General features: G+C 38.8%; 1 protein-coding gene across 6 annotated transcripts in view; it reads right to left on the minus strand.

Moving 5' to 3' along the window:
- ADGRB3 (adhesion G protein-coupled receptor B3) overlaps window positions 1–19575 on the minus strand; it is an 854624-nt gene that overhangs the window by 94893 nt on the left and 740156 nt on the right. The window lies entirely within an intron of this gene.

Consider the following 19575-nt stretch of genomic DNA (forward strand, 5'->3'; position numbering starts at 1 on the left):
GCCAAGGCTATGGAAGCCTTTTGAGTTTGCCAACTTTGATCTTATTCAGACAGGGTCATAGCCAAAGTGGAAGTTCTCTCCTCCCTTCAGAGAAAGGTACCTCCTTCTTTGATGGCCCCGTTCTTTCCACTGGGATCTCACTCACAGAAATCTTTAATTCAGGTTTTATTTATTTTTTTTTATTTTTCATTTTTATTTTTTTTGCCAGAGTGTCTTGGCTTTCCATGCCAATAATACTCTCATGGGCTCTTCAGCCAGATCTGAATGCCTTAAGGGCTGATTCTGAGGCCAGAGTGCTGTTTAGGACATCTGCCATTCTATGAGTAGACTATGTATCCCACTTCCCATGTGGGATCATTCTCTCCCTTTTTTATTCTATCAGTTAGTATTAGCAGACACTAGTCTTGTTTGTGTGATCCCTTTGACTCTTAGATCTATCAGTGTGATCAATTGTGAACTGATATTCTTTTCCACACATTTTTGCCTTCTGAGGGATGGTGTGGCATAGTCAAAGTGGTATTGGATCAGGAAAGAGAGAAGAAAGAGAATCTGATTGCATTCAGCAACCTGTCCTCCTACTGTAAACACAATGCCTTAATGCCAGAATTCTGCAAGGAAATGTTGCTGTAGAATCTACTGGAATCAAATGAGCCAAACACTGTATAAGTAAGTGAATCCTCTCAAATCGGGCTAATATTAAAAAAATAATATCTGTCTTTGAGTACCTACTCATCTATTTCAATTCAGCATGAACATATCAAGTGTATACTTCTAACAGAAATCAGATTGTGATTCACATTCAGTTCTCAATTACAGTCTCTCAGTGCATGAAATATTCCCTTGTAGTAAATGAAGCACTCAGAGGAAGACATTTTTCTAGGTTTCCAGGATGCCATTTCATGCATGACTACAGCAAATAATGACTGCACCTCAGCAAAATGCAACACCTTTTTTTCTTCCATGAATTCAAAATCACCTTCTCTTGTATCATCACAATATTTGTTGGAAATTCCTATTTTTATTCTTGTTTGTTAGATTATAGCATCTTAGAAGAAAGAAATTAACTCCTTCTTTTATGTTCAGTGGAATACCAGCCACACGGGCTTTATCCAAGAAATAATTGTTGTAGAAAATAGATATATTAATGATTTCAAGGAGGATTTCTCTGGACATGCACACTATTGCTTAGTGGTGATTAATTGAGAAAAGTTGTCCAATCATTGTTTCTGTAAGGATGATTAGCTTCTTCTAATATTTGTTCTCTCCTTGTACTCAAATCAGGATTTTTTAAAATCTGACTTTGGTACAAGAGACACCATAAAAAAATCTTAATTTCCAATAATTTCTTTCAGCTAAAGCCATATAATTAGATTCTTGTCAATGGAAGATAAATAATAATAGTACATAAAACTGGGAAATATTGTTCTGTTTCATTTTCTCCCTGTCAGTTAGTATCTTTACATGATAGCTGGAGCTAGAGCAGCCACATTGGACCTTGAAGTGGAAATTACAAGTTTAGTATGGCAGGAAAAAATAGTTAGTAGGAAATGATTCCTCAATGGTCATGGAGTTACCTACATTTATGTAAGACTGAAATAAACTATCTTTTCTATCACTCCCATTTTTGGGGATTTTCCTGTAATCCAAAGTCACAGTTAAATCTAAAGATTACATTTGGAATCAATACATACAATCAGACACATATAATTTACTCTTAATTGATCGAATATTCGATACTGTGTTTGAGCAAATGCAATCTGTGAACTGACTGGAATAAATTACTCATATGCCAAGCTCTGGAATTAATTCAAATATTTACAGCTCATTTAATAAACTCTGGACCCTATCTTTCTCCATTCCACAAAATCCTCTTTCACTTACCAATAAATGGTTGTTGTAGTGTGATAGGTTTTACATAATACTTTAATGCCTAGCAGCTCATTTGACCCTTAAGCTCAATAAGAAAGGTATGTATGGTTATTATCATTTTAATTTTATGGATGAATAAAACATTCTCTTTAAATGTTCAGACTCACTGATTTTTTTCCAGATGTCATTTATTTTAAGTCACTCAAAACAGTCTTAGTAAATCTGTTTGAATTACAAATGGCCTGTATCAGCTCAGATTATTAGACCAGAGCAGATTTGAGACATCTAGAACTTGTTACTCAACTAAATCTTCACATGATTCCTTTCTGCACTTCCAGCACATTCATGTCAAGATGCCTGTGCTGCATACTTCTTAAGTATTTACTGCAACTAGAATTTCCCCAGTTCTTCTTTAGGGAGGCCCAATCAGACTGGGTTATTGTAATAAAATAAGAAAAAATATATAGGTAATACTTTTCGTATCTTTACCTCAGATCTTGAACTCAGGACCTGAGATACAACTTGGTCAATGACAGAACTTCCAAAATTATCAGGACAAGTTGAAAAGAGGAAGGTAGGAGATCTGCCAATAATATAACATCCATTTGACAGTTATTTCAACAGGGTGTTTTAGGAACTCAAAATGTACCAGTATTCAAATTACGCAAGAGAAAGAGATTATAGAACTTTCTTTTTTTTTAGCCTGACATATTTAATATGGGCCATTCTAGCTTTGTTTAAAATGTAGCACTCCGCATAAGTGTGATTCTGAAGTTCATGAGAAATTTAGTTACAATACCTTTTTAATCAGTTAAAATGTGATTAAGTCTCTAATATCATAACTCTGTAGAAGATATTAGGATAGACTGTGCAAATTAAATACAAAATAAAATGTAAAGAAGTAGTTACTGAGAATACAATGCGGCTATTCTTACTACTATAGTGTGAAATGAGAGTATGACTGCTATTAGAAAAGCAAGAAAATTGTTGGAGGCAAAAAAAAAAATGTAGGCACTACAATGTCATGAACACAAAATATAGAGAGGGGGCTGGCAATAACAGGCGGGTAAACCAAGAACTGCAATCTTTGCCATGCAAAGTAACAGGCCCTGTACAAAGAAAAATGATGGAATACTCTAGAGAATCTCATTGATCTGCAAAATCTGTGATATGCTTTCCTATGTTCCATCGGGCCCTGTTCTCCTGCCCCAACTCCATGGCCAAATTAGTAAATTTCACACTATATTATCATAGTTATTTGTCTACATTCCACATTCCCCACCACATATATGTCAGGATGTAAGAACAAAAAACAGATCTTCTATTTGTGATTATTGCTACTGCTGTTCATCACTGTAATCCTACAACTGAGCAATGAGTCTAGTCTGTTCTGAAATTAAAAGAGTCGCTTAAGGAATAAATTACTAGCTGAATCAGCAATTTCTGTCTCTGAACTGCATATTTATTTTTATTGATGTATGTGCCTCATCTACTTTAATGTAAGCTCCTAAAGAAGCTCTATTTATAGTTTGATCCTCTATATGTTTCTATGCCTAACACATAGGTTATCAACTTAATGAATCAATGAATGAGAAGGTAATCTTATTTTTTCCATGAATGAGAAGAGGCAGCATATTACTCTATATAGGGAAATCTCAAAAAGTTCTTGGAAAATGAAATTAAATAAAAAACTTATTTTAGTACAAAAAGTTTTTGAAATCCATATACACTCATAAAAGATATTGGAAAGTTTAAATTGAATGCAAAACAGAAAATAAATGTTAGTAGTCCTGATTTTAAAAAGAAACTCTGTGTTAGACAGCAAAACATTGAGACATAATTGGTCTTATGTAAACAAAATGATGGTGGTGGATAATTGACATACTTTTAATTTCTGTGGTATACAAGAAAATCCATAGTAATTCATTAATTCCCACCTCATCCCAACACCACTATATAATTAGAATCAATGATAATAACCTATTTGAGGTCATTAAAAGTATAAGAGACATCTCTGTGGTTAAAGAAATAGCTCAGTAGGCCAGCGCCGTGGCTCACTAGGCTAATCCTCCGCCTTATGGCGCTGGCACACTGGGTTCTAGTCCCGGTCGGGGCAACGGATTCTGTCCCGGTTGCCCTCTTCCAGGCCAGCTCTCTGCTGTGGCCCGGGAGTGCAGTGGAGGATGGCCCAAGTCCTTGGGCCCTGCACCCCATGGGAGACCAGGAGAAGTACCTGGCTCCCGCCATCGGATCAGCGCAGTGTGCCGGCCGCAGCGCGCCAGCGGCGGCAGCCATTGGAGGGTGAACCAACGGCAAAGGAAGACCTTGCTCTCTGACTCTCTCTCTCACTGTCCACTCTGCCTGTCAAAAAAAAAAAAAAAAAAAAAAAGAAATAGCTCAGTGTTAAACTTATGGGATACGGAAAAGCAGTGTTGAGAAGAAAGTTTATAGCAATAGGTGCCTATATCAAGACATTGGAAAGGTACCAAATAAATGAGCTTTCAACGCATCTCAAGGATCTAGAAAAACTGCAGCAAACCAGACTCAAATCTAGTAAGAGAAGAGAAATAATTAAAATCAGAGAAGAAATCACAGGATTGAATGAAAACAATTACAAAAAATCAGCCAATTGAAGGGCTGGTTTTCTGAAAAAATGAATAAAATTGACACACCATTGGCTCAACTAACTAAAAAAAGAAGAGAAAAGACCCAAATCAATAAAATCAGAGATGAAAAAGGAAATATAACAACACCACCATAGAAATAAAAAGAATCATCAGAAATTACTACAAGGACTTGTATGCCAGCAAACAGGGAAACCTATCAGAAATGGATAGATTCCTGGACACATGCAACCTACCTAAATTGAACCAGGAAGACATAGAAAACCTAAGTAGATCCATAATTGAGAAAGAAATTGAAACAGTAATAAAGGCCCTCCCAACAAAGAAAAGCCCAGGACTAGATGGATTCACTACTGAATTCTACCAGACATTTAAAGAAGAATTAACTCCATTTCTTCTCAAACTATTCAGAACAATCAAAAAGATGGAACCCTCCCAAATTCTTTCTATGAAGCCAGCATCACCTTAATCCCTAAGCCAGAGAAAGATGCAGCATTCAAAGAGAATTACAGACCAATATCCCTGATGAACATAGATGCAAAAATCCTTAATAAAATTCTGGCCAATAGAATACAACAACACATCAGAAAAATTATCCGCCCAGACCAAGTGGGATTTATCCCTGGTATGCAGGGATGGTTCAATGTGCACAAATCAATCAATGTGATACACCACATTAACAAATTGCAGAAGAAAACCTATATGATTATCTCAATAGATGCAGAGAAATCATTCGATAAAATCCAACACCCTTTCATGATGAAAACTCTAAGCAAACTGGGTATGGAAGGAACATTCCTCAATATAATCAAAGCAATCTATGAAAAACACATGGCCAGCATCCATTTGAATGGGGAAAAGTTGGAAGCATTTCCACTGAGATCTGGTACCAGACAGGGATGTCCGCTCTCACCACTGCTATTCAATATAGTTCTGGAAGTTTTAGCCAGAGCCCTCAGGTAAGAAAAAGAAATTAAAGGAATACAGATTGGGAAGAAAGAACTCGAACTATCCCTCTTTGCAGATGATATCATTCTTTATTTAGGGGACCCAAAGAACTCTACTAAGAGACTATTGGAACTCATAGAAGAGTTTGGCAAAGTAACAGGATATAAAATCAATGCACAAAAATCAACAGCCTTTGTATACACAGGCAATGCCACGGCTGAGAAAGAACTGCTAAGATCAATCCCACTCATAATAGCTACAAAAACAATCAAATACCTTGGAATAAACTTAACCAAGGAAGTTAAAGATCTCTATGATGAGAATTACAAAATCTTAAAGAAAGAAGTAGAAGAGGATACCAAAAAATGGAAAAATCTTCCTTGCTCATGGATTGGAAGAATCAACATCATCAAAATGTCCATTCTCGCAAAAGCAATTTATAGATTCAATGCAATACCAATCAAGATACCAAAGATATTCTTCCCAGATCTGAAAAAAATGATGCTGAAATTCATATGGAGATGCAGGAGACCTTGAATAGCTAAAGCAATCTTCTACAACAAAAGCAAAGCTGGAGGCATCACAATACCAGATTTCAGGACATACTACAGGGCAGTTGTAATCAAAACAGCATGTTACTGGTATAGAAACAGATGGATAGGCCAATGGAACAGAATAGAAACACCAGAAATCAATCCAAACATCTACAGCCAACTAATATTTGATCAAGGATCTAAAACCAACTCCTAGAGCAAGGACAGTCTATTCAATAAATGGTGCTGGGAAAACTGGATTTCCACGTGCAGAAGCATGAAGCAAGACCCCTTTCACCTTGCACAAACATCCACTCAACATGGATTAAAGACCTAAATTTACGACCCAACACCATCAAATTATTAGAGAACATTGGAGAAACCCTGCAAGATATAGGCACAGGAAAAGACTTCTTAGAAAAGACTCCGGAAGCACAGGCTATCAATGCCAAAATTAACAATTTGGATTGCATCAAATTGAGAAATTTCTTTCTTTCTTTCTTTCTTTCTTTCTTTCTTTCTTTCTTTCTTTCTTTCTTTCTTTCTTTCTTTCTTTTTTGACAGGCAGAGTGGACAGTGAAGAGAGACAGAGAGAAAGGTCTTACTTTGCCTTTGGTTTACCCTCCAATGGCTGCCACGGCCGGTGCGCTGCGGCCGGCACACCGCGCTGATCCGGTGGCAGGAGCCAGGTACTTCTCCTGGTCTCCCATGGGGTGCAGGGCCCAAAGACTTGGGCCATCCTCCACTGCACTCCCTGGCCACAGCAGAGAGCTGTCCTGCAAGAGGGGAAACCGGGACAGAATCTGGCACCCCGACCGGGACTAGAACCCGGTGTGCCGGCGCCACAAGGCGGAGGATTAGCCTAGTGAGCTGCGGCGCCAGCTCAAACAGTATTTTTCACTTGTGTTTCTAAGTGGGTGCAAACTGTTGAAATCTTTATTTAATTTATACTAAACTGATCTTCTGTATATAAGTAGAATTGAAAATGAATCTTGATGTGAATGAAAGGGGCGAGGGAGCGGGAAAGGGGAGGGTTGTGGGTGGGAGGGAAGTTATGGGGGGGGAAGCCATTGTAATCCATAAGCTGTACTGCGGAAATTTATATTCATTAAATAAAAGTGAAAAAAAAAAAAGAAATAGCTCAGTGTTGATTATTTACAACCTGAGCCTGAGCTCAAGTAGACTATTTAGCTAAAATTCCAAAACTGTGACCTTGACTCTAGGTCTAGTCCCTATGTGCATTATTTGGTTTCACTCTGTTTCTCTTACTCTTTAAACTCTAACACAGGAATCTTAACTGGCCCCAGAGTAACTGTGAAGGAAACTATGTATGGAAAGGTAGAAACCTAATCTTAGTTTTAGAAAAGAATTTTCAGTTAGCCAGGAGCATCTCATTCATGACAGAAGGGCAGAAGCTTAATGTAGATGAGATGAAGTTTCTTGATTATATAAAGGTGGTTTCTTAATAATCACATCCTATCAATCAGCAATATGTATTAAGCAGTCAATCTTTGAAAATAATAACAATCACTGTGAGCAATAATGGCCTTGTGGCATGGTCACAATTTGAACACATTATGATTAATAATCAAAGAGGGATTAAATTATGTTTTCCTGTTTTAGGATTGAGTACAGTTTGGATTAGTATAATTTATAAAAATTACATTTGCAATAAGAAAAACTCATTTTTTTTTGGTTCTGTCTTGTGTGGCTGCTATGAACCAGACACAGTGCTGAGAGTTTTATTTGCATCATTAGTCCTTCCAGAAAGCACTATAATTTGCCATTAGCATCTAAAGAAGAGGAAAGTGAGGCTCAGGTAAAACAAGTAATGTGCTCAAGGTCCCAAAAGATGGAACAAGGCATGCTGGGACTCAAACTCCAATGCACGAACTTTTTAGCCCATACTCCTATATTACTTTATGCTGCTTCTTTTTTTAAAAAAAGACTTATTTATTTATTTGAAAGTGAGAGTTATACAGAGAGAGAAGGAGAGGCAGAGAGAGAAAGAGAAAGGTTTTCCATTCGCTGGTTCACTCCCTTATAGGCTGTGATAGCTGGAGCTGTGCCGATTTGAAGCTAGGAGCTTTTTCCTGGTCTCCCACATAGGTGCAGGGCCCAAGGACTTGGGCCATCTTCTACTGCTTTCCCAGGCCATAGCAAAGAGCTGGATTGGAAGTGGAACAACCAGGACTCAAACCGGCACCCACATGGGATGCCGGCACTGCAGGCGGCTGCTTTACCTGCTATGCCACAGTGCCAATTATACTTTATTTTTAATCTTTGAATATTACAAATTAATATATGTTCACAACAGATTTGGAGACCAAAACATCCCATTAGCTTGAATTGTTCATTTGCAAATCATTTTAGAAGACAAATACTATACATGCCTTCAAAACAGATAACTCTGACAGAAATAACTGTGCTAGCTTTTCAGGCAGATAAACTTAGAAAAATATAGAAATATTGTGCCTCCAAAGCATGACAAGTCAGAGAGGGAGTCAAGAATACACTATCGAGTTCTGTACTGTTGACCATTGTTTCACTATGACAAAAACAAAGCAGCACAAGAAAGAATTGGATGTGTATCTTCGACATACAAAAACTGACAAGTACCAGCAAAGAAATAGCTAATGCTCAAGTATAATGTATTCAAAATTATAAGCAATATGATTGAAGAGGAAAAATAGAGAAAGTTGAAGGATCTATTTTATCTAGTTACATTTTTATTAAGATTCAGTGGTTTTATTTTTACTCTATCACACTCACTGTGCTAGTAAGAAAAGGAGAGACCTTTTCAGTTTATTATTTCCCACAGGTCTTTTTATAGTTCTGGAACCATGTGCTTGAGCTTAGTAAATATGATCAACTCATGTGAGTGTTATATTTTTGTTATGGTTCAAAAGCTACAGACAAAAAGTGGTTTTCCAAGTTGATTTAATTATTCACTCAATATAATATTTTAGGGTGAAAAACAAAACATCAATGACTCAAGGTTGCTACGTTCACTTTGATTACAACTTTGGTTAAAACTGTTTAGTTATAACCCAGGAGTGGCAAAAATTTTGTTCAACTTGGAAATTAGAAAACAATATTGTAAACTTCTTTTCTTTAAACTTCTGTTTTGGCTGAGATTCTTGCCGAGAATACTTTCAGATTATTGAAAGAAGAAAAACAGACAGAAAAGTTAAAAGCAGACAAAAGTCTATGGTGGGTCCATAACAGAGTTAGAACTGTAAGAATAAATATGGAGTAGAGAGGCTTTGAGTCCTCTGAAGCACTCTGAGGTCAAGGAAAATATCTTTCAGAGAAGATTCATAACTCATAGGAGATGATTGCTATAAAGCTAATCACGAGGTCCTATTTTATGACTAAGCCAAATCCCAAACTCTTAAAAAATAAAAGCTACTTTTCCCAGGCCTTCCATTAAACAGAAGGTCCTTCACAGATAGGTCAGTTTTATGTGCAATTTCTCAGTAATGTCTATTATTGTGCAGGAAAGAAGATAACAGAGTAAAAATGGCAAAAAATGGAAAGAAAAGTTTGAGATGAGGTAGACTCCCAAGGGATCAGAATGTAGGAGAGCTGCTTAGACACCAAAACTTTCTGAGACGGAAAAATGTTGAATGTGACTGACTGGCAGCAGGACATGGCAAGGAAGGGGAAGAGTGACTGAGATGCCTCAACTTACCCTTGAGCTAGATGGGCTTCTTCCTGACTGGCAGCCCCAGACCTCCCTTCTCTTAGGGCATTTACTTTAGAGAACTAGCAATTGTAAACTCTTTCTTCATCTCTGTTTTGGTGCTATAAATCTACTACCTAGAAATGCCCTTGTCAAGGACCTGGAAGTCAGCACAGGGAAATATAACCAGCAAGAAAGATAATACAAGATAATACCCTGTCGCTCCCCCTCTTCGTGGAGGAACGACACTAAACCCTGCCTAGGCTTCATATCCGAGTCACGGCACCATTATGTCGCTCCCCCTCTTCACGGAGGAACGACACAAGACCCTGCGCTGATCTTTTGCCTGCTCGGCCCTCCCCGGGTTTGCTGCTGGTCCTTCCCGGGTTGGCTACCATCCCTTCCACTTCCGTGGGAAGGGCGGTTCCCCCTGCCACTTTCCCCACTTCTGCGGGGGAGTGGCACACCGCCGGCCGGCTCTCTCGGGGGCTGCACAGGTGTTCCTCTTAGATGTTCCTGGTGCATGTTGTCTCTCTCCTCCTTTATAGTCCTCTTCCACCAATCCCAACTCTGCTACCCACACGCCGAGTACGCTGCTCTCCTCCAATCAGGAGCAGGATCAGCTCCTGGAGGTCATCACTCAAGTTGGCGAGAGGCAGCTGCGTAGAAGCTGTTACTCCCTTCTCAGCGCCATATTGTGGGAGAGCAGATGCATAGAATAAGTCTTAATTCCAGTAACAGTCTATTCCGAGTTGCTCCCCACAATACCCCTTTGTCCCAGGCTCTGTGGGAGATTGGCAGCTGACAATCAGCAAACACAGATGGCGCAATGACATTGACCAGCCTCCTTTGAAAAGTCTTCTAGTAGTGTGGTAATGTTCCAATAGCTCACTCCAGTGATTAAAAATCCTCCTGCCATTTGTTTCAGTAGAGTTGAGTTCAACCTTTTTGTCCTATTGCAGGAACCCCTTTCCCCTGTTGAATGAAAAGTTTCCTTTGCCATTTTTACCAAGTGCTCAGGGCATGTTTTCTTTCACAAGGGAAATGAATTCAGTATCAATGGATGCCTATATATATGGTTTCATGTACCTCTCACAATAACTCTTGAATGGTGTGAGAACACCAAAACCCTAAGAGGCCAAGTAACGAAAGTACACAGCCTAAATAGGAAATCAAACCCTCTTTGTAAGGCCAATTTTTTATTTTTCCCCACTCTATGCATGTAAGGGAAAACCAAATATCATGCAAAAAGTGTAACTTGAGAGAAATTGCTTTAAATATATTTGGGGGGCCAGCATTGTGGTATAGTGGGTTAAGCCATTGCCTGTGACCTCCACAACATTTGCATCCATTGTGGGCACCAGTTCGAGTCCCAGCTGCTCTACTTCCCACCCAGCTCCCTGCTAATGCACATGGGAATACAGCTAAAGATGGCCATGTGGGAGACCCAAAAGAAGCTAAAGGCTCCTGGCTTCAGCCTGGCACAGCCCTGGATTTTTTGGCCATCTGGGGGGTAAACTAGTGGGTGGAAGATCTTTACCTATCTCTCTGTAATTCTGACTTTCAAAAAATAAAAGTAAATCTTTAAAAAACTTAAACGTATTTTTCTTATTTAAAAACACATTATGGGCTGGTGCTATGGCATAGCTGGTAAAGATGCTGCATGTGATGCTGGCATCTCATACCCGCACCAGTTTGAGTCCCAGCTGCTCCACTTCCAATCCAGCTCCCTGATTATGAATCTGAGAAAGCACCAGAGGATGGCTCAAGTCTTTGGGCCCCTGCATCCGCAAAGGATACCCAGAAAAATCTCCTGGCTCTTGGCTTTGAACCAACTCAGCTCCAATCAATGCAGCCATTTGGCGAATGAATGGGCAAATGGAAGATTTCTCCCTCCCTCCTCTGTCTCTCTGTCTCTCTTTCCCTGTAACTCTGACATTCAAATAAATAAGTCTTAAAAAAAAAAACCAACTCAGATTATACGGGCAAGAATTTGTTGCAATGGGTTAAGCCGCTACTATGATGCCTGCATCCCATATTGGAGTGCTATTGCTAGTATTGAGTGCCCCGTATCAGATCCAGCTTCCTGCTACTGTGTATTCTGAGGCAGCAGAAGATGGCTTAAGTACGAAGCTTCCTTTCACCCATGTGGGAGACCCAGATGGAGTTCCATGTTCCTGGCTTCAGCCTGGCCCCGCTCTTGCCTCTGGGCTTTTGGGGAGTGAGTCTGCATTTAGATTTCTTTCTGTGTGTTTCTCACTGGCTCTCTGCCTTGTAAATTAATTAATTAATTAATTAAGTCTGGTGCTGTGAGTCAGTGGGTTAAAGCTGTGGCATGCAACACCAGCATCCCATATAGGCACCAGTTCAAGTCCTGGCTGCTCCACTTCCAATCCAGAACCCTGCTAATGTGCCTGGGAAAGCAGTGGAGGATGGCCCAGGTGCTTGGACCCCTGCACCCACACTGGAGACCAGAAAGAATATCCTGGCTCCTAGCTTCAGCCTGGCCCAGTCCTAGCTGTTAAAGTCATTTGGAAGATTGAAGCAGTGGATGAAAGATCTCTTTCTTGGGGCTGGCGTCATGGCTCACTTGGTTAATCCTCTGCCTGCGGCGCTGGCATCCCATATGGGTGCCGGGTTCTAGCCTGGTTGCTCCTCTTCCAGTCCAGCTCTCTGTTGTGGCCAGGGAAGGCACTGGAGGATGGCCCAGGTACTTGGTTTCCTGCACCCGCATGGGAGACCAGGAGGAAGCACCTGGCTCCTGGCTTCGGATTGGCGTAGCTCCAGCCGTAGCAGCCATTTGGGGAATGAACAAATGGAAGGAAGACCTTTCTCTCTGTCTTTCTCTCTCACTGTCTATAACTCTACCTGTCATAATAAAAAAAAATTTAAGAAAAAAAGATCTCTGTCTCTCCTCTCTCTATAACTCTACCTTTCAAATAAATAAATATTTTAAAAAATAAATCTTTAAATAAACACATTATAAACACAACTGAATTTTTTCTATTTTGAGCTCAACTACAGTTGCCCTTTTAGTATTCATTTGCTTGACTACTTCTCCCATTTTAAAAACCTTTTTGTTCCTAACCATTGCTCTTCTTTTTGAGTTTACCTTGTATGACTTGTGAGGCATTCAAATATTCTATTCTCTCATTTAATGCCTCTGACAACTGACATTCCCCATGCTCTAACCTGGCCCCTGCTTTAGTATCCTGATTGCTGGGGAAGAAAGTTCAGAGCTATCACCTTTGCCTCCTTTTTTTAAAGATTTATTTATTAATTTGAAAGGCAGCATTACAGAAATTGGGAGGCAGAGGCAGAGACAGCAATCTCCCATCAACTGGCTCACTCCCCAAATGGCCACATCAGCCAGGACTGGGCCAGGCTGATGCCAGGAGCCAGGAGCTTCATCTAGGTATTCTACATGGATGCAGAGGCACTTGGACCATCATCTACTGCTTTCCCAGGCCATGATCAGGGAGCTGGATTGGAAGTGGAGCAGCTGGGACTCAAATTGGTGCCCATATGTGATGCTGGTCCCGTAAGTGGAGGCTTAATCTACTACACCATACTACACCCAGCGCTGGCCCCAAAGCATGATTTCTAAAGTTAGAATTTTCCTTAAGCTTTCCTAAGTGGTCTGTGGTATGAAATTTATGGAAAGTTGGAAGTCATTTAGAATGTGGAATTTTCCTCAGAATTTATTGGGCTGATGCATACAAATTGGTTCTGTTGAATTCACACAATAACAAGCAACCACTATTCTAAACAACCATGATCTCCACTATCATTGCCATGGCACAACTTAGAACCAAGGGTTGCTGACTGAACACCGGTTTCCACTATTGATGCAGTTGGTGCTGTTATGTATCCTTCAGGCTGCATTTACCCTGGAGTGAAAATCTGAAAAAGGTAGGAGTCTGGCCAAATGATGCTTCAATGTTCCCATGCTGACATGCATTTTAACATTTAAAAAATATTTTTTAAAGAACAGCAGTAAATTTTCACAGGGAAGAACCATGTTTATAAATGTACCAATCCCCATGCTAAAGAAAGGAGCTATGAGATCACTTGAAGGTGATGACGAGTTCAGAGTTTGGGTGTAGACTTCTCTCTGAGGGCTCCTCCATAAAGTATCAGGTCTTGGTTTCTTTCTCCCTCAAAGGAATGGTACAAAGATAATATGACATAATTCAAGTGAATATATTTTGAAATAAGAGCTTGTTAAGTAAGGAGAATTATTTTTATTACTAAGAGAGTGGCCATCTGTTTCTGAAGAACTCAAGTGAGAACATGACTATTCACTTTATATGGAGTAATTTTCAGATAATGCGTTTTCATCGCCTCCTGTGCTGGAACATAACTTGAGATGAAAGACACTCTGTCTCATAATTTTCTGACATGTGTAGAGCTCTAATTATTTCTAAGGAAGACATGAATTCATATTAACACTTGAAAAATGTTGCCATGTCCCAAAATGTGCTTTGGGGAGATGGAGAGAAGAGGGATAAGTAAGCAAAGATAAAATAAGCGAGGAAAAATGATGAGACAGAAACATTGTTGAGTCTCCTGTTTGTAATACAACATGACTTAGGAAATAACCATGCACAGCAGTTAGTTACCATAATTAACCTTCATGGGCCTATTTACTTTCTTGCAATTTACAGCATAATTCTGTCTATTGTACTTATTACAGCTATTAATAATAATAACCCTCTCACACTTTGTTCATCGACTTACTAAATATGAATAGTATGACAAAGGTTCCATGTTGGATGGGGATCACTGACTAAGTACAATTTATTGTTTGGTTTAAATGCCAATAGAAGCACTAAGTATAATATCACTACATAGACTAGCTGGAAAGCATTATAAACATTCTACATAAATAAACGTAATCTACTAGTCCATCAAGTAGGATATAGTGTCGAATTTTTCCCATAAGATGTCAACAAGATCTCCTGGTTTGCAGGATCTGGCCCCTACGTGTGAATATTTGGAGGATTCAAGATTTGGAACCGAATAAACATAGAGAATGAATATAAATACTCAGCTCTTCATGGCATTGGGATTCATTATGTGATTTGCAGGTTATTAATGTTCCTCCTCTGACTTCATTAAGAATGGTCTAGCTACTGTCAAAAGTAAAACTAGACTACTCCATATCTTTAATAGCTCAGGAGTGAGTGCTAGGAAAAACTGTTTCTTGCCTGATATTTGTCCCATGCAGCATCTGTACCCAGGATAGAGAAGTACTACAATGACCCCTACAGTCACCTCTCACTCTTCCCTCCCTCCACTGGACAGGTTTAAGGTGTGTGACCTCTCCCCAGCCTTTGTAGAAGTTTGTTTAATGTCCCTTGATGCCCAGGTAACCTGGCCTTGAGTGCAGAAGCCTCAAGATTTTCCAGCTGCTCCTCCTGCATTCTCTAGGCAGGAAATTCAATAGGAACACTGTTGAGTGGGGAGAGGCTAGGAGGATACACTTTTATCTAAAAGTAAAGTGCAAGCTCTACCAGTCTGACCTGCTTTTCAATTAGAAGTAAGAAATGATAACTACCTTAGAAATCTCTATGAAAAAGATTGTAACTACTGATCAAATAAAGCTCCATTGTTTTGTTTCTCTTGCTGCCTTGTTATTTATAGATTGGATCTGGATTTCAAAGATTCCTGCATCTACTGATATGGATAATTGAAAATTGGCTGCAGTTTTTAGTAACATCAGGTAGTAAAGTTGATTACTTTTGGCAAGCAAATGCCAAATCTTGGCAGTGTATGCCAGGTCAGTCAGAGCAGGCTTGCTGCAGTGAGATGGAGTTACAAACAAAGACATGGAAACAGGAATGACAGAACATCACTAAATATATTCTCGATTTTTCTCAGTAATGATCTTGTCAGTGATAAACTGTACATGGTGATATAGACTATAACAACAGAGACTATGTCTTAACACTAAAATAAAATTTTCAAAAACAGAAAAATATTATTTCTTAGCAAAAAGGCGCAAAGATTAGAAGTCAAATATATGTCAAATTATTGTGCCTTCCAGGAAAAAGGAAAACTAACCTGGGAATTGAATTATTATATAATCTAAGCAGTATCACTGCAAGCATTATCAAGAGACCAAATGTGAATATTTCCAGCCCTGATGCATGGGTTTTATCTTCATTATATAAGTACCATATGTGTAAGCCTTATTTTAAGAGCTAGCAGTGCACTGCCCTAGTAGAATGACACGTGAAAAAGATCCAATGTGGGAAGTGTGGAGCGGATTGTAGAGAACCCAAAGGCTGCAGCTTGTCATCAAAGGCTCTATATTAAGTAAGAGACAGCATTTAGTTGATTCACTATCACTTTCCTGCCCCTCTGCTATTTTTCTCCATCTGTCCTATTTACCTTGTAACTCCACATGCAAATTTAGGTACAGCTAAATATATAATGCCTTTTAAAATATGACTTATGAAATGCACATGTGTTAGGAAAAGACATAGATTGTCACAAAACACTTTATATCTCTGAATCTATCATTGTAATGGGGCCTCTTCTTATAATTTTAGATTAATCCAATCAACAATGCACTAAAATTTCACTGCAATATAACACTTTTTGAAAAGTTTTCAAACAAGCTACCTCACTCAGGCTACAGTCTGAAAAACAGAAACATCTCTAGGTATTCCAAGGAAAGGTAATTTAATATAAGGATTTGTTTAAGAAGATGAAATAAGAGCTAAGAAGACAATGATATAGCCAGGAGAATAGCAACAGTAGGAAAGATGTCCCTACCACCATCTTTGGGGACTCTCAATATTGGTGGCACTCTTAGATTGGGGCAAGTTGGAACCTTGCCCTGTGTTCCACACTTCAGAATACCCCACTCTTTTCCTTCCCAGCTATGTTCTTTCTAACAGAAGAAACCTATGACTCACGAGAACATAATTATCCAGATCCCATGCCTCAAACTCCTTCTGGACCATGTTCTATGGGGGTAAGTTTTTTGGCTTACTCTAAATGGATGAAATTTGGCTCCCAGGTCAGAAGGAAACTTCTCTTTGGGTATATTCTACTTTGAGTAGCACAGATCCATAGAGTCACGGATGGCCAACAGCAGGCACTTATTTGTACATGGCGGGATGGGGTTGGGAAGTGGATACAGCTTGGTTGTGAGGTCTAGATTGTCCATGTGAATATGCTCAGAGCTCTTCACAGCTTGGAATGGAATCAAGAAAGAAGAATGTACCACAAATCTGAGGACTAAAAATCTGAAATTTTAAAATTTGAACCCATATTTCCAGCTTTAGGTTTCTTTGAGGAACTTAAAGGGTCACCATTATCCAGGTTAGGAGATCTGGGGCACTTTCAGGGCAGAGAATTCTTGGCTTGAACAAGCTGGAGTAAGGAGAAATGTCTCACTCTCCTCAGAGTATTCTTGCAGTTCCCAGACAGTGGGGTGAGGGAGGATGGACACTTGTATGAGTAGCCAAGTCTTGGGTATGGAAGATAGGAAACTTCACCCTCTGCCTCCCAACAAGTAAGAGAAGTGGGTGTCTATCCTGTGGATTCCCAAACCAGTGATTTTTAAAATGCCACTATGAAGATGCTTTTGTCAAAAATAAAATATGAAAAATACTTTAATAGTTTGCATTTGATTTTGAAGATATATTTGTGGGCTTTCTTTTGTAGCTTTGTCCTGAGATCTTCAAATTTTGGGACAGGCTGACCAAGGCCAAAAAGCTAGGGTAATCCAATGGGAGCTAGACTCCTGGTTACATATTGCCAGGTGGGAAAAGGGCAGCGGAGGGAGGGGTAATCTATTGGAGCCAAGTGTTACAGAGGAGATGAAGTCATTGTAAGCATGGAAAGAGACTGAGACTTCTTATGAACTCCCCTCTTAAATCTTCCTTCATTTCATCCCATGGGTAGAGCCTACTCAGCAGCCAAAAAGCAACAGAGCCTGGCAAATGTGGTTTCCTATGATCTTGAGGGGAGCACATCAGAAAAAGTGGTGGGAATGGGAGAAGACAGACAAAGGATACCATAAAAATAAATAAATCAATGTATTCTGTTGAAAAGAGCTCAATTAAAAAATGGGCAGAACTGAATTAGTCATCTCTCAAAAGAAATCATGTAAATGGTTAACAGACATACAAAAATGTTCAATAACACTAACCATCAGATAAATGAAAATTAAAAACACAATTATATATCACATCACACCAGCTCTGTTATTATCAAAACATAAAAGATAACACATGTTGGAGAGTGTTTGGAAAAATGGGAACCCTTGCAGACTTTTGGTGGAAATGTAAGTTAGTACAGTCATTATGGAAAACACTGTGTAGGTTCCCCCCCTCAAAAATTATAAATAGAACTACCACACGATCCAACAATCCCTTCACTGGCTGTATATTCAAAGGAAATAAAATCAGTATACTGATGAAATATATACAATCCTAAGGTTATTGCAGCACTATTAACAATAGCAACAAAATGAAATCAGTTTGTCTAATACTGTTTGAAAGTATCTCCCAAAAAGTATATGAATTAGAAGCACTATTGGGAGGTGGGGCCAAATAGGAAGTGACTAGGACCTGAGAGTGGAGTGTGTGAATTAATGTTTTCACATTAACAAGGGATGGGAGAGGGAGTGGGAGATGGGATGGTTGCGGGTAGGAGGGAGGTTATGGGGGGAAAAGCCACTATAATCCAGAAGTTGTACTTTGGAAATTTATAGTTATTAAATAAAAGTTGAAAAATTTTAAAAAAGAAAAAAGTTTCCTGATTGTTGTTAAACTTTATAAATAATGTGTTATTCCTTAAATATAAAAAAGTCTAAAAGAATAAAATGCTGAAATGCAGAAAAAAAAAAAAGAAGGGGTCTGTTAAGAAAGGGAATATTTAGCTCCCTTGTGATTGCCTTCTCACGCTCTCTTGTGTGACACGGCAAGAAGGCCCGGATGCTGGCTACTTAATCTTGGCTTTCTTAGCCTCCAGTACTGTGAACCAATACATTTCTAATGACTCAGTCTCAGATTTTCTGTTATAGCAGCATTAAATGAACTAAGATAGTGTCCATCAAGTACTGAACTGATAAAGAAAATGTGGTGTGTATACACACCAGGGAATACTATTCAAATTTTAAAATAGGGAATTCTGCTAGTTGTGACAATATAGGTAACCCTGGATAAGACTATGAAGTGAAATAAGGTAGGCACAGAGAACAAATATGAATGCTGTATGATCTCACATATATGTGGAATCTAAAAACATTGACTTCACAGAAATGGAGAGTTACAGTGGTGTGTACCAGGGCTGGTAGATTAAGATGTTGCAGAAAGGTTGATTAACAGAAACAAGACTTCAGTCAGAGATGGAGTAATTTCAAGGGATCTATAATCATCCACTGATGATTGTAGTTGATAACATGGAATGTATTTTGAGAATCTCTAAGAGAAGAGATTGTAAGTGCCTCACTACAAAAAATCATAGAATGTAAAGTAATTCACGTATAAATTATTTATAAAAGGGCACTCCTTAATGTACACATATTCCAAAACATTATATTGTATGATAAATATATACATATATACATTTTATTTTTCAATTTTAAAATAAAAAAAGACATTTGAGAATGAAGAACATGTAGCATGCCACTCTTTATTCAATCACCTTCTCAATAAGGGAAGAGAATTGAGGTGATCTGGAAGATGATTAGCAACCTTCACTCTACTTAGTAATAATTATTTTCCAACTAAAAATAGAAAATTTTTGCATAGATGACTCCATCCTGAGTTCATATGTGATGTCCCGATCACAAAAAATAGATTAACAAGAGAAAAATATACAAGTTTATGGAGGTTTTCATGATGTGGGAATCTTTGTAAGAAAAATGAAGGTTCATGAGAATAGTTAAAACTAA

Source organism: Oryctolagus cuniculus, chromosome 5 (assembly GCF_964237555.1).
Source record: "Oryctolagus cuniculus chromosome 5, mOryCun1.1, whole genome shotgun sequence".
NCBI classification, from domain to species: domain Eukaryota; kingdom Metazoa; phylum Chordata; class Mammalia; order Lagomorpha; family Leporidae; genus Oryctolagus; species Oryctolagus cuniculus.